The following is a 16,043-nucleotide window of genomic DNA, read 5'->3' as shown; positions in this document are numbered from 1 at the left end:
TTAACCTCTGTCTCTCTTTCACAGCATGTCTTTTATCCTGTCTTCCTTCTCTCACCCCAACCGGCAGTGGCATGTCTAGAAAATTTTTGTTGGGGGGGCCAGGTAGGGGCACAGATTTGGAGAAGGGTGGCAGATGTAATTGGCAGATAATGTTTAAAAAAAAAATTCTACCAACCGTTAACCATAATTCAATAATCCTATAAACCTAATAACCAAATGCACTTTTAACTCTTATTAGAATGAGATTTTAACCACTACGGTGCAAAGTTTTTAGATACTGCGTTGATAAAGTACAAGAGATACAATCAGTGCTTTGTCCGTGTTTACTCAGCATTCAAGGACAGCAATATTCGCATTTGTATTTTTACTGACATATAGTGCACATATGTTTTGGGCAAAAACATTTTTGAATATTAAAATACGAACATTTGTAACAAACAATTGACAAATTAGCCAGTTCCAATGTAAAACTTTATCTGCCTGTTAAAAAAAAGAAGATAATCTTCTCACAAACTGGTGTTTGATTTTGAAACAGGAAAAAAGTGGGGAAACAACTGAAAAGACTAACATTTGAATAAAACCTGAAAGCAAGTAAATACTTTCTCTGCTGCCTTATGGTAGACTTTGATAATATTGATAAAGAACAACACTGGCTGATGATGAAATACAGTCAGCTGGCATGGTGACACTGCCAGTATTAACCTGCAGGGCTGGACTGGGACAAAGTCTTTAAACAAAATTAATCCTGTGGCAGAATTTCTAAAAAAAAAAAAAAGAGATTTGGCTTTGAGTTGAATCAGAGTTCTTTTTGTTCTGATGAAAATGAAACCCTAGAACATCTTTTTTTTCTCTATGCCCTATCACACAATGTATTTGGTGCAACTTAAAAAATTGGATTTCCCTAAATATTAATGATGTGCCACTATTTGAATTACATCATAATTTTTTTATATGGATCATCTAGCATTGGGTGTCTCAGACATTATTAACATCATCATACCTTTGAGTAAATATCATATCCATTGTGCTAAATGGAGGAATGCTAAGCCTTCTCTCCCTGGTTTTATTGATGATTTTAAGATATTTTTTTCTTTGCTAAAAAAGGCAAAAAGCACATATGCCAAAAAAATAACCAGGATAATGCCCGTCTTCTGCTATTCTAAATTTTGACTTGTGCTGAGGCTAATATATTGTTAAGTAATGCAGCTGTCTCACTAAGGTCCAGAATCGATTCGTTCCACAATTCGATTGAATTCGAGTAGATTCAATTCAATTCGATTTGATTCTGGGAAATTTTGACAGTCAGAAATATTATAATTCAGATCAGTACACTTACATATTTTTGTATCTAAAAAAAGGAAGCTGACACACGCAAGACTTTATCAACGGTATAAGCGTCACAGCAGATGCCTTTGTGTAAAAGTAGCTGAAGATAAAACACAGAAAAACATGAAGGTGATTTTTCCTGGCCTGGGATTTTATAAAAAATATTCTGCAGTACATCAAAAACGAAACAAAACCATTAATCAACATATGAACGTTACCTCTGACGTTCCAGCGGTTTTATTAGAGACACGGCTAACGTTTTGCATTTTGCATGATTTTAACCCTTTAGAGCCGATCGGAGCGGGAACGCTCTCTTTTGCGTAACTATTTTTAAATCCCAGTAGCACTGCAACCACGTAAGCTAGCGCAAAAAATTTTTTTGCATATGAAACCGGAGGAGTTGTACTTACATCTTATGCCATCAGCTTGTCCTAGGTCACGGTTTCCTTCCACATAAAGCTTTGCAAAAACTGCATAAAAAGCGCTTGCAGGAACAAAAACATAATATTCCAGAAACACGCTTTGCCGATCCGATCAGCTGTTCATAACACTTCCTACGTTGGAATAGACGTCAGCGCGAACTTTTGCATTTCCGCCATTACCTGCCCGAAACCGGAAGTGACGTCATTTTCGCGGAAATGTAGTCTTTTTTGCCATCAGGGCCTATACTGCTCTTTTTAAAAGTTATCTTTGACTTTATGACTTTCTGTGTCGTTTCTGGGATGCTTAGGACTCATATTGCACTGCTGGAAATAGTTTATTTTGATGCATATGCTGCTTTTTTGCAAATTTGCAGTATAATATTTATTTTCGTTTTTCCTGCAGTGTATAAAAATTGGTGTATTTCAAAAATAAAACTATGAAGACACTCAAAATAAATTTCCTGTGGTGGGAAACTATTTTGTGCAACTTTTTTGTATTTACAGTTTTGAGGGATAAGCCTCTTAAATTTCTCTAACTACAAATATATGTTAAAAAATCAAAAACGATTTTCAATTTTTTTGTAGTTTATTGCACTTTTTTGCAATTTATGTAATTACTATGCATTTAATGAATACATATTATTAAAATCTGGGCTATAATGGTTGTATTGATGTATAGCAACTTGAAATGCTCCCAAAAATGGCTCCACAGCATGTAAAAATATAATATAAGCTCTGGCGGACTTGGTTCTATGGTAGGTCTTAAAGGGTTAAAAAGTTTAAATTTGTTCAGTATTGAACAGCAGAAATTAGGTTTTCTTTTCGGAAGTATGTAAAATGAAAAAAAAAAAAAAAAGCGGCCGACAGCGCTGTAAACAACGGTAGACTTGTGCGTAACAAGCAAGCGAATAATACAGAAAACAGATTTTTAGACGGGAAACTGTTCTTGAAGTACAGAAAAAGAGAGAAAGACAGAGAGAGAGCTGTACATGAAGTGTGATTTTATTGTGGTGGAAGCAAAACAGTAAACATCAGAGGGAATTCATGACGATGTTTATGTGAAGCGCAGTTTGGATCTTCTTTTGCTGCTGGTTCGGTCAATATTGTTTGGAGAGAGATAAAACTATAGCTTTAGAATCGGCACAAAAACGGCGTGAAAACAAAGCACGGACCCTCCGACAGATCAGAATCAGCTAGCTGTCGGCTTTCAGCCCCGACCGTTTCCGTGCCGTCGGGTGAGAAAGGCACATCTCACTGATTCTGATCCGCGGGTCCACGCTGTGTGTTTACGTCTTTGTGCAGAATCCAGGTACCTGCTCTCATTTACTGTCTTAGCTGTTTGGTGGTTGTTGAAATTTTGTGAGGTTTCACCTGAGATTCTGGCATTTCGGGCAAAATAAATTTATATTAAAAAAATCGATTCAGGATTATAATGAATCGATTTCACGTTATCCAAGCTAGAATCGATTTTAATCGATTATAAAAACCCACCCCTAACTAGCAGGTTGCTGAGTAGACATCTGTGTAGTGGTTTGTTTGAAATCTACCACTTTTTCCTTCAGTTTCCTTGTCAAGAATTAACTTCCTGTTCAACTGAAATGCCTTCCTGTTCAACTGAAACGCCTTCCTGTTCAACTGAAACGCCTTCCTGTTCAACTGAAACGCCTTCCTGTTTAACTGAAAAACCTTCCTGTTCAACTGAAATGCCTTCCTATTCAACTGAAACGCCTTCCTGTTCAACGGAAACGCCTTCCTGTTCAACTGAAATGCCTTGGTTTTTCAGTAGTGTGTGTGAGAGATAAAATTTCAGTAGTGTGTGTGAGAGCATTTCAGTAGTGTGTGTGAGAGCGTTTCAGTTGTGTGTGAGAGTTAAAATTTCAGTAGTGTGTGTGAGAGCATTTCAGTAGTGTGTGTGAGAGTTAAAATTTCAGTAGTGTGTGTGAGAGCATTTCAGTAGTGTGTTTGAGAGCGTTTCAGTAGTGTGTGTGAGAGCTAAAATTTCAGTAGTGTGTGTGAGAGCGTTTCAGTTGTGTGTGAGAGTTAAAATTTCAGTAGTGTGTGTGAGAGCATTTCAGTAGTGTGTGTGAGAGTTAAAATTTCAGTAGTGTGTGTGAGAGCATTTCAGTAGTGTGTTTGAGAGCGTTTCAGTAGTGTGTGTGAGAGCTAAAATTTCAGTAGTGTGTGTGAGAGCGTTTCAGTAGTGTGTGTGAGAGCTAAAATTTCAGTAGTGTGTGTGAGAGCATTTCAGTAGTGTGTGTGAGAGCGTTTCAGTAATAATGTCCCTTACGGCACCTCATACTTATCCCTCAAAACTGTAAATACAAAAAAGTTGCACAAACTAGTTTCCCACCACAGGAAATTTATTTTAAGTGTCTTCATAGTTTTATTTTTGAAATACACCAATTTTTATACACTGCAGGAAAAACGAAAAATAAATATTATAATGTAAATTTACAAAAAAGCAGCATATGCATCAAAATAAACTATTTCCAGCAGTGCAATATGAGTCCTAAGCATCCCAGAAATGACACAGAAAGTCATAAAGTCAAACATAACTAAATTTCCCCACAATGACGTCACTTCTGGTTTCGGGCAGGTCATGGCGGACATGCGATAGTTCGCGCTGAAGTTTTACAAACAGCTGATCGGATCGTCAAAGTGTGTTTCTGGAATATTATGTTTTTGTTGCTGCAAGTGCTTTTTATGCAGTGTTTGCAAAGCTATATGTGGAAGGAAACTGTGACCGAGGGCAAGCTGATGGCACAAGATGTAAGTACAACTCCTCCGGTTTCATATGCAAAAAAAACCTTATTGCACTAGCTTACGTGGTTGCAGTGCTACCAGGATTTCAAAATAGTTACGCAAAAGGGAGCGTGCCCGCTCCGACCGGCTTTAAAGGGTTAAAACACACTTTTACTCCCTGACCTTTGACCCAGTGTGACATGTTGACTCACTACCTCAGACAGCTTAAAAATAGTCTTTTTGTTTTTTGGTGCTGCCTAAAAGAACCGTAAAATATCTGTCCTATATACAGTTATGTTCATATATTTTTGTACTACATCAGGAAACTCAAAAACATAGTTTGTAATATGTCTGTGAAGGTTCTCAGTCATCCAGGTCATCGTAGTCAAAGGAGCTTGCAAAGAAAAGCGTCTGGACTTCTTTAAGTTACTTGAAGACGTTTCACCTCTCATCCGAGAAGCTTCTTCAGTTCTAAGGTCAAATGGTGGAGAGTCGCAGATATAATAAATTATCACAGACAGAAGCAGAGCAAATCAGGATGAAAGTCTCAGCCACGCTCTCCAGTGCCAAAGTCCCTCCATCCAACCTCACAATACAGGAAAAGAAGGCCGTTGCTTCCCTGAGCAAAGACCACAACATCACTGTTTTACCAGCTGATAAGGGAAGATGCACCGTGGTCCTAAACACTACAGATTACCATACAAAGATCACTACTCTCCTCAGTGACAACAATACCTACGAAGCCTTAAAGCGAGACCCCACAAGCAGCTACAAAAAGAAAGTTATAGCTTGCCTTCAAGACTTTGAAAAGGACAAAATTATTGACCGCCTTACATATCACCGCCTTTACCCAGGGGACGCCATACCCTGCATTTACGGACTTCCTAAAATCCACAAGGAAGCGGTCCCACTCAGACCTATAGTCAGTAGCATAAACTCAGCCACTTATAACATTGCTAAACACCTTGCTACCATCCTTGCTCCTCTCGTGGGGAACACCCCACACCACATCAAGAACTCCACCGACTTCACCGACAAGGTCCAGAAACTTACCCTGGATCCAGATGAAACCATGGTGTCCTTTGATGTAGTCTCTCTCTTCAATTGCATACCCACCACGGAGGCCGTGGAGACTGTCAGAAAACGACTACAAGAAGACAGCTCCTTGGAGGACAGGACCAACTTCACACCCGATCAGATTTGCACACTGTTAGACCTCTGCCTCACCACTACATATTTCAAATACAACGAAGGCTTTTACAGACAAAAACATGGCTGTGCCATGGGCTCCCCCGTGTCACCTATTGTAGCCAACCTTTACATGGAGGAAGTGGAAAGGAAGGCTCTTGGCTCTTTCAAAGGAAGAGTACCCAGCCACTGGTACAGATATGTAGACGACACCTGGGTCAAAATCAAGACACAAGAAGTGGAATCCTTCACTGCGCACATTAACTCTGTGGATAAAAACATCAAGTTCACCAGGGAAGACACAAAGGACAACTGTTTGCCTTTCCTGGACTGCGCTGTGCACATTGAAGAGAATGGCAACCTCAACATCGAAGTTTACCGGAAGCCCACACACACGGACCAGTACCTCCTGTTCGACTCCCATCACCCTCTGGAACACAAACTTGGAGTAATTAGGACCCTACACCACCGGGCAGAACATGTTCCCTCTAAGCCTGAAGGAAAAAAGAAGGAACACACACATGTAAAGGAAGCACTCAAAACATGCGGCTATCCTAAATGGGCGTTCTTAAAGTCAGCAAAGAGGCACAGAAAAGAAGACCAGACACCAGCGAGGGAGGATAAGAAGGACAGACGCAACAACATTGTCATCCCCTATCTAGCCGCTGTATCAGAAAAACACATCCCGGTGTATTTCAGACCCAGCAACACGCTCAGCCAAAAACTGGTTCACCCGAAAGACAGACTTAACAATGTGGTGTATGCTGTACAGTGCAGTGAGGAATGCCCAGACCTCTACATTGGAGAGACCAAACAGCCACTTCACAAGCGCATGGCACAACACAGAAGAGCCCCCTCCACAGGACAAGACTCAGCAGTCCATCTGCATCTTAAGGATAAAGGACACTCTTTCGAGGATGCCAATGTTCACATTTTGGACAGAGAGGACAGATGGTTTGAAAGAGGAGTGAAAGAAGCCATCTATGTCCACTGTGAGCGACCATCTTTGAACAGAGGCGGGGGTTTACGACACCAACTCTCTGCCATCTATAATCCAGTTTTGAGATCCCTTCCCAGACGCCTTAACGCCCACTCACATCCTGGGCCATCTGATCTCAGGAATCCGCATGATAAGGTGAGGCCAGGTTTCACAATGAACTCACCCGAAACTCTGACTGATTGGGACCCACACCCAGTTCCTTGGCTCAGGGGATTAGAGGATCATCAGGGGGTCCTTTTGTCCCTCTGTGGGGGGATACTCCCACTAGGTTTATATCTGGGACTCTCCACCATTTGACCTTAGAACTGAAGAAGCTTCTCGGATGAGAGGTGAAACGTCTTCAAGTAACTTAAAGAAGTCCACATAGTTTGTAATATTTTAATCCTTATTTTTAAAACTGTTTTTGTCATTTTTCTTCTCCCATTGCATCAAAAATCATCATTTACACTGAATAAATGAGTCAGCAGCTCTCTTACATTGTTGCTGCAGGTTCATTACTGAACCTTGGAGGGTGTCCTTTGGACCAGTCACTCCTCACAGACACACAGCTGGATGCTGCAGATCCTGCTCCATGCTCTTCCTCCATCTTCTTGATGTCAGGGTGGAGTTAGTCTGAGAGGCAAACACACACACTCAGAGGTGCTGTTGTACTGGAAGCATCACACTGACGGGTTTCTAAAGTTCTCATTGATCATTTCATGGAGTTTCTGTGGTAAACACTGTCCTGTGACGTATGTGTTATGGTGAGGGTCATGAGGGCTAACCAGCCCCACTCCTTACTCTTACTCCTTACAGCCTGAAGCACAATAACAGCCTAAACCTAACCAGGAGGCTGTAACCTCAAAGGGACTTCATGGTTAGAAATAAAGGTTCAATGAAATGAAGCAGATCATAAAGACATGAGTTCCAACTTTAAAAGAAGCATCCACACGATGACGGCACAGCAGAGGAGCATTTTCTCTAACACACTGATTCAGTTCCACTGACACAAGGACACACACAGGAAGGCACACACACACAAGCCTTTATAAGAAACAACACAATCATCTGCGCTTGACTTGTCGATCCAAGTCCTTAGCCCATGAGCCCGCGGTATCAGACCACAGATATTCCCTTACTTTGAAAAAATAAAGCCAGTTTTCAGAACAGACCTGATGTTTATGCTACAGCCTGTTTACCAATATAATCAATATCAGATATCAGAGCAACAGAAACCTCGGTGATCAGGACGCTGGGACTGAGAACAGGAAGTGGCTCAAACGTCACAGTTTCATAACATCACCCTGAACTCCACTCACGGAGTTTCTGTCGCCATTGTAGTTTTTAAAAGTCCCGTGATAAAGGCGGGTCTTTCTGTGAATCCACACGCTCATTGGCTAATAGCTCGAGATTGACACATCGTTATCCAATGAGCGTGCGGGAACTTCCGAAATAAAGTTGTTTCCTTTGAAAAACCAAAGTCTGATTATTTTTGCCTCCACTGACGGAGCCTGTTGTTCCCGCCACAGAGACACAGTAATGTCAGAGCGGTGTTAACACTCACCCTGCCTCAGCACAGCTCTCACTCTCCTCCTGCTCTCTCACACTAAACGGAGGCTCAGCTAAACTCACTTCCTCTCTACTTACAGGAAACCAGCGCTCAGAGGAGCCGACCGGCCTCACATTTCACCCACAGACACGAACAGCGTGGAATTATTTTATGTCATAAGAAGAAACATATTCATGTTAACACTCACCTGCAAAGGCGTAGATGGGGACGGATGATTCAACCACCGAACCCTGCCTTGTTTCTTTTGTTCCCCTTTTTGTCTTTGCTTCTTGATAAAAAAGGAGAAGTATACTTGTCTACATATGCTATTCTTCCTGCTTTTAAACCATTTAAAATTACAATTCATAGTTTTATGTGTGAATTATATAATGTTAAATTACTATTAAACAAATGACTGACTAAGTATTTTACACTTTAGTTTACTTCAGCCATATTCCATATAAATCAGGTATCATACAAAGATAAAAATAGCTTCAAATAAGTCATGACAATAAAAAAATATGACTCTAAGGACTTAACAACATTACTTCAGTTATAGTACACCAACATCTCTTTACATTAGCACTAAGGGAACACTGAATGACCTGGTGGTTTTTGTCCTTTAAACTACTCATCTAAGATTACGACAAAGTAAAAGATCTCTCAGCAACATTATGCAACATTTTAGGCACTATTGCCCCGATCAACTCAGTGAGCTGAGATTTTTTATTCTAAACATGAACTACTGTTACCAATTGGTGTTGGCACAAAACCTTCGGCCTTCTGTTAGAAAGAGGAACGTCATCTTTCAGCACAGCAATGACCCAAAGCACACATCCAGAAGAACAACAGAATGGATTCACTGGAATAAGACTGAGGCTTTGGAAGAGACCAGACAGAGTCCAGACCTGAATTCCAACATCTGTCGGCTGATCTGAAGAGGGCTATGCACAGGAGATGTTCTCGCAATCTTTCCGATTTGGACGGTTTTTTGCAAAGAAGAGTGAGCAAATATTTCCACATCAAGATGTGCCATGCTAATAGGTTCCTACCCAAAAAGACTGATTAGAGTGATAAAAGGCAAAGGTGCTGCAACAAAGTATTAGTTTAAGGGTGTGCATATTTGTGCAACCAGGTTATTTTAAGTTTTTTATTTTCACCTGTGATCTTGTGTCACCATTACTCTCTGAGCTTTGTGTTGGTTCTTCTGTAACCTGACAAATAGAACATACGTGACAATAAGAATAAAATGTGTAGCTTCTTCGGTGTTTCTGTCACTTTGTGCAGATCTTGACTCATCAGTAATGTTTGTAGGGTGAGTGCATTTTTAAAACAATTTGTGCAAACTGCACTACAAGGTGGAATATTTGCAAAATCATGACTACCTCATGATATTTTGTCTCAAAAATTAACCCTATGAATATGTCAGTGCCATTAGGATGAAATTATTATGTCACCAACATTTTAACGTCAGACATATAATTTTAACAGCCTCTGTAAACTAATATCCTGGCTCGCTCGACGCTGCCGTTTTCTCTGACAGTTTCAATCAAAATTAGAAATGCTGCTCAGAGACTGAGAGAACTAATAGTGCTGCCTGTTGTGCAGTTAGTTTCCAAAACACGTTATTCATGGTTACATACAGTTTTAGACTGATGTGGGCCAAAGCCTAGCATAGCCTGTAACGTTATTATGACACATTTTACGAGTGAACTTGACTTTAAGTAACTTACAGGTTTCTATGAAAAACACTTTCTTATATCCAGGTTCTTCCTTTTTGCTGCCACCTAGTGATGGTCCGCTTGAAGCTGAAGCTCCGGTGCGTGTGTCAAAAAAATCAACACGCTGCTTCAGAAGCACTGTGTCGAAGCTTGATTCGTTTGGCCAGAGTCACGTGATCAGTGATGTCCGAGCTTCATTTAGAACCTAACTGCTTCGGTGTCTGATTCAATGGTTTATAAGGAAGCGAATCATTTGCGGGATTTGTGGAGCGTTTTGATGGTGACAGATAGCGAACCACTGATCATTCCACTGAGAGATTTGGAGCCAGCGAGGAATAGAGGAGGTTCTGTTGTGTGGGAGTATTTTGAGTTGATTTTGGTCAATCGGGTGGGTTTTCCAGCTTTGTGTTCTGGCTGTTTGCTTTTGTTTTGTGCGTGTTTATTATATCTGAAAACGGAAAAAAGGTAAAATGTCAAAAATCTGCTTCCATAATATAAATATTATTAAATAACTGTAGAAAAACTTCCACTTGACTCTTTACATGTAATGTTGTAAAAAATATATATTTTATTGTTTAATTAATCTGAAAATGTTAGTCTGTCAAATGTGCAGCAATTGAATTTATTTATTCTCTTTATCTGATAGTTTGTGGGGCCCAGGTAGACTGTATAACTGCATCTCTACCAGTTTCTCTGCACTCCAGCCTCTTCTGTGCCATGTGAAGGGATTTCCCTTAAGGCAGGAGAAATTATCTCTACGAAAAGTTTGTTCTAGTGTGCGATGGCCGAACAAGGGGTTCGGCCATCGCACACTAGAACAAATTCTCTTCTTAAATGAAAATGAAAAAGGGCTACTTTAAATGCATCATGTTTTTAATTTGCAAGTTCATAAGCATTTTTCCTTTCCATTTCACAATCAATTCTACCCCAGGTCAAAAATATGTCTGGGAAAATTTCCCTAATGCAATATTATTTATAAATACACCCGTCTAGCGGTTAATTGCATAAGTGCATGGAGGCAGGACCTCAGAGAAGAAGAATACTCCATAATGTGTTATTATCATATGTATATTATATGTAATGTGGTATTTTTCAATTATTGTATTTAACAACATCAAGAAGTCACAAGCAAAGAAAGACCACACCATGGTGCATGTTTAAACAAGGAAAGTTTACTGGTCAAAACTATTTATTAAACAAATAAACCACATTTTTGTAACCACCAAAAAATACACGTTCAAAGCAACACAATGGCGGCCCAATATCAGACAGAATTCCACTCTGTAGAGTGGGCAATCATAATGAAGCTGTTGGTTTTATTTTGTGGATTCAAGCTGCTCTTCATATTTTTGGCCACCAGATGTCACCAGAGAGGACTGTGTTGAAAAGCTTCGAGTAATGAACCGTTTTTCAATACAAGCTGCAATGATTCAGAAAGCTTCATTTGGCCATCACTACTGCCACCCACCTCTCCTCCTTGCAGGCCCTAGCAGCGCAGGCTTGCCGCTGCTAAAACTAAACAGAGCTCCCTGAAAGGCACAGCCAATCACATTGGCCATATTTGTCACATGACGTAGGACTCCAGTAGAGAACGTAATTTAACTCTTTCTGCACCGCTGGGTGAATGAAACGTTGACAGATTGTTTTTTTCTTTCTTTCTATCGGGTTTGTTTTTCTTTTCTCGAAGAGATCAAATTATTGGTGGGGACACGTCCCTCCCGTCCATGCCAAATCTACGCCTTTGCTCACCTGCCTCAGCTCCACCTTCCTCCTCCTTCTCCTCTCAACGGAGGCTCAATAGGGCTTTGGAGCGTGATGTCACGGAAGGTGGGCCACGCCCCCTTTCGCCATGACAGTAGGCCAGACACAGGATACAGCTTCAGCTGTGGTTCGTATGTGTTGTGTTGAGATCTCACGATCGTGAAGGCAAGAAACTGGATAACGGGCTCTCTTTTCATCGTTTTCCATCCTGGAGGCAACGTGAGGGATCCCATCTATCCGATATCACCAAACAAAGACGTCAGGCTTGCATCGCAGCGGTGAGACGAGCGGATCGAGTTCTGTGCAGTAGTGATGGGCAGATGAAGCTTCATGAAGCACTGAAGCTTTTCATCCAATTGGTTCATCCCAGCGCAAAGCTTCTTGAAGCTTCATTTGCTCTAGTAGGACACCTACTGGACGTAAAAATATTAGTTGGCATGAATTTGAAGAGTGTGGCCTTTTGCACACAGCCTGTAAATGTCAACAACAAAAGGAGTGTGTAAAACATCTATATTGTAGTGATGGCAGTATACTGTGTATATTTATACTGGCAGTATGGAAAATGATCATTTGGAAATGCTTAAAATGGAAATGATCATTTACTGTGAGGTGAGGTGTGGTTGGGGTGTGGACAGTGGTTGTGCTTTTGTAACATTGAGGTATGGACAGCTACACACTGAGGCGTCAGTCCTGCCCATATTTTATTCAGTAAAAACTAAATTTTCACTGCTTTTATAACCTTTAGTGGGGAGAACATAGCTAGGATTTAATGATTTAACACATCTTTTGAATCCTTTGTCCTCCACAATGCTAAATGGCTGGGAGTCCTCAATCACCATGCTAACCAGGTCTTCATCTATTGGAGATTGTCTTTATTGTCTTTCCTCAGGAGAACAAAGCACAAATATAAATATCACACACGTAACTTATTACAGCTGTATAATATTGTTATATCATTTAGTAACATTACTGCATGCTATATTATCATGACATTTGATGGCTCACCTGGTCTTGCTCCACAATCGGTGTTCCCCTTATTCTCATGCAAAGCTCTGTAGTGCCTAAGCATGGATGAGGTGTTGTTGTTATATCCCAGCTCCCTGGCACATAGCAAACACTTCACCTTGTACAAAAGTAAAGCCGCTTAACATAAATTGTATTGCACCATCAGTATTATGAAAATACATCTTCTGTAGAAATTTACATACCTTGCTGGGAGGAATAAAATCAAAATGTTCCCACACAGGGGAGGACATCCTCCTCTTCTTAGCTGGCTCCATTCTCTCCTCACTTTCTCTCCTCACTCTCATAAACCTCCAAACTGACTCCAAACTCTCACTAACAACTCTCCATCAAACACCCACATTTTGAATGCAGTCTGAGGGGTTTATATCGCTGTCATAGCTCGTGGAAAAGTTCGAACCACTTCATGAACCAGTCACGTGGTACAGCCGGGCAGCGAGGCTTCGGACGTCATCATTTTCAGCTCCTCCCATAAATGAAGCAAGCCTCGATACGCGCATCGCGGAAAAGCCCCCTCCATTACTCGACACAAGCTTCGAAGCCTCGATACAGAACGTCACATCACTACTGTGCAGTCCCCAGCTTTTTGTTGGTTTGCTCTCCGCATTTTCTTTCCGGTGAGTTCTAAATTAATTCATATCACTCTTAAAAGGCTTTTAGTGTTATTTTCAATGTGCTGAGGTCATAGATAATGAGATAAAACATGCTAATGTGTGATGCTGCAGAACCACGTCATGTCGACTGAGCAGCTTATGATTTAGCATTATTGCAGGCAAAGCAGCATATAAAATGGATGTAACAAATCCAGACTGGGCACCAACACTGCACATGGGCCTCTAAAAACATACTAAATTGCTCTCATTGTACACTAATCCGCACATAACTTCCAGATGATGTGCACTAATTTTATCTTACAGGCTTTTGTTATGCAGCTGCAGAGTCTGAAGGTGTGCCCCGTGCAGAAGTGATCGATGAAGATCTGACAGAAGACCAATAACAAAATCACAATGTCATGGAGGCAGTGGACAGCAGTTGTGTTGGACAAGTGGAGGTTGAGGTACCAGCTGCAAATGTGGACAGTGGCGATCGGACAGACAGCATCACGGAAGCTAAAGGGCAGAAGAAGTATTGTGTGCAATGAACAGGGCAGAGCAGAAATAAACACAACACTGCTTGATAAGATTGTTAAGGTTTGTTGTGTTTTGGTGAATATGTGCCCCAGTGTGGTTGTCAAACACTCCACATACAAGGTATGCGAAGATCGGGATAGGACAAAGGCGGTAGGTCATCTGGGTTTCCACTCCACTTCCTTATTTCATACGGGTCCACATTACCGATGCACGGAATTTTTTCAAAGTACCGTCTCTTGGCGTCTGGGCGCAATCGGTCGCGATACAGCCCTTTGTCTTTTGCGCTGATTTTGAGCATGGTTCTGGCAGTCCCAATTCCAACACTGTGCACTTGTTTTGCTTTCTAGCCTACTGACATGGCACCGCGATCCCACAATGCACTGCGGCGTGACGTCAACTCCAAAGCCCTATACTTTTACTTTCACTACTGCTCCCTAAACACAGAGGATGCTGGGACTTGTAGTTTTTTCCTTCCGGTTCGGTCTTCCTCTTCGTTTGTTTGTGTTTGTGTTCAAGTTATTTCGATCATGTACACATAGGGTTGACAACTCCCTGAAAAATAAATAAGGGGCACCTCGTGGCCAGGGCCGGGCAACCCAGTTGTCTTCACCCTTCCCAGTGTGGTGAATTTTTTAGCTCTTTTTTTGTGTGTGAAATTATTTTTTTAACCATTTGACTTGAATTTGATTTAAGCAGATGCATATTCTTTGTGATATGACCATATGGGAAACAAATGATCATTTAGCCATTTATTTTTAGCTCAAAATGACAACATTAACACAGTAAAACAGGTCTCTTTCTTAAACAGAAGCCTGTCAGGCTTAACTTTTGAGAATATAAGTAAATCTTTCTTTAAAAAAACTCTGTCCTGCTTAACTTAAAATTATATAAATTAATAGAAAGCAATAGAACGAAAAATATTCTTGTAACAGTGCACATTAATACATTTAGTGCAATTGGCTTCAGTAGAGGCATTATTTCAACTTTTGCTCCTGTTTGTAAACCCGCTTGTTCCCATGATTACGCATCATAACTCATCATCATTATTCATCTATGTATTACTTTTATGTATTAGTCATCTATTTGTTGTAATCATCTATCCTTGCAGTTGTTTATTACACAGAATAAATTATATTATCACACTTCTGGCCACATAGCGCTGATATTCACTGCACATGCCCATTTTAACCTTAACCAGAGGGTTTAAACAAACAAACCAGTGTTTACATACCATATCTGCTTCTGCCGTGGCCTGGTGGACAAAAAATTGGTTAAGGGTTCCCCGAGCTTTCACGCCCCTCATGTTCTTCATGTGCCCACCACTAGAAGCATGCCTATGGAAAAAGTGCACCGGCACACAGTGCAGTGCGCTTTAAAGGTGTTATGGTGACCTTTTCCAGCCAGGTGTTTCCCTTTTCCCATTCCTCCCTGTACTTTTGCAGCCTTTTTTTTCTTTCTCTGAGGGAAACAAACATTGCTCGCTCGTGAGGGTGTCACCGCAGCCGCTCACACTGCTCACGCGCAAACACGTAAACGTCGGTGAAAAAGACTGGGACAAAAAATCAGCCCGGGCATTTTGACTAGAGACCGGCCCCCCAGGTATTAAAGCCATAAAGACTTTGACTGAAAACAAACCCTGTTGTGACAGTGATGTACAGTCTTGTTGGTATATGTATGATTTCTATACATTTTACATCAGATAAAAACTTTGGTTGTAAGATTCAGATAATTATTTATTAAAAGCGAGACATTTTAAATGAGAATAAGAAAGAAAAGTATTTCTTTGTGCCCCCCTCTCCCTGTCAATGCCCTACCTGCCCCCCTGGCAACACTTTGCTAGACCCGCCCCTGCACAGTTACCAGCTGTCAGCTACACAGAAAAGGATCCTGGTGTTATTTGTCTCTCAGAAACAGTTCATAACTTCCCTTCAACTCATTCATGTCACCTAAAAGGTAAACCTGTTTCTCCATCACCTGTTCAGCTCTGATGATTCAGTAAGGACATCTCCTGGTTTCATCTTCATGTTTCCCTCTCACCACATATCCAAACTGATATTATGACCAGCAGCTTTACAGCTGTAGCTCACCATGAACGTTTTGTTTTGGGTTTTTTTCTGCCCATGCCTGTGATGCCGCCCCCACCACGCTTTAATCATGGACTGTATTTTAGGTGTTGCATTTTTTCTTGTTAATTGCGTAGAA

At 40.9% G+C, this 16,043-nt stretch overlaps 2 protein-coding genes across 3 annotated transcripts in view; both read right to left on the bottom strand.

The window, feature by feature from the left end:
* Nucleotides 1-16,043, bottom strand: part of LOC309702569 (uncharacterized protein) — a 1,256,944-nt gene that overhangs the window by 738,343 nt on the left and 502,558 nt on the right.
* The window catches only part of LOC309702578 (protein NLRC3-like), a 174,090-nt gene that overhangs the window by 97,379 nt on the left and 60,668 nt on the right, over nt 1-16,043 (bottom strand). The window lies entirely within an intron of this gene.

The sequence above is a fragment of the Aulonocara stuartgranti genome (genome assembly GCF_965226115.1).
Source record: "Aulonocara stuartgranti genome assembly, chromosome: 3".
NCBI lineage: Eukaryota > Metazoa > Chordata > Actinopteri > Cichliformes > Cichlidae > Aulonocara > Aulonocara stuartgranti.
This window is presented reverse-complemented; position numbering and strand designations above follow the sequence as displayed.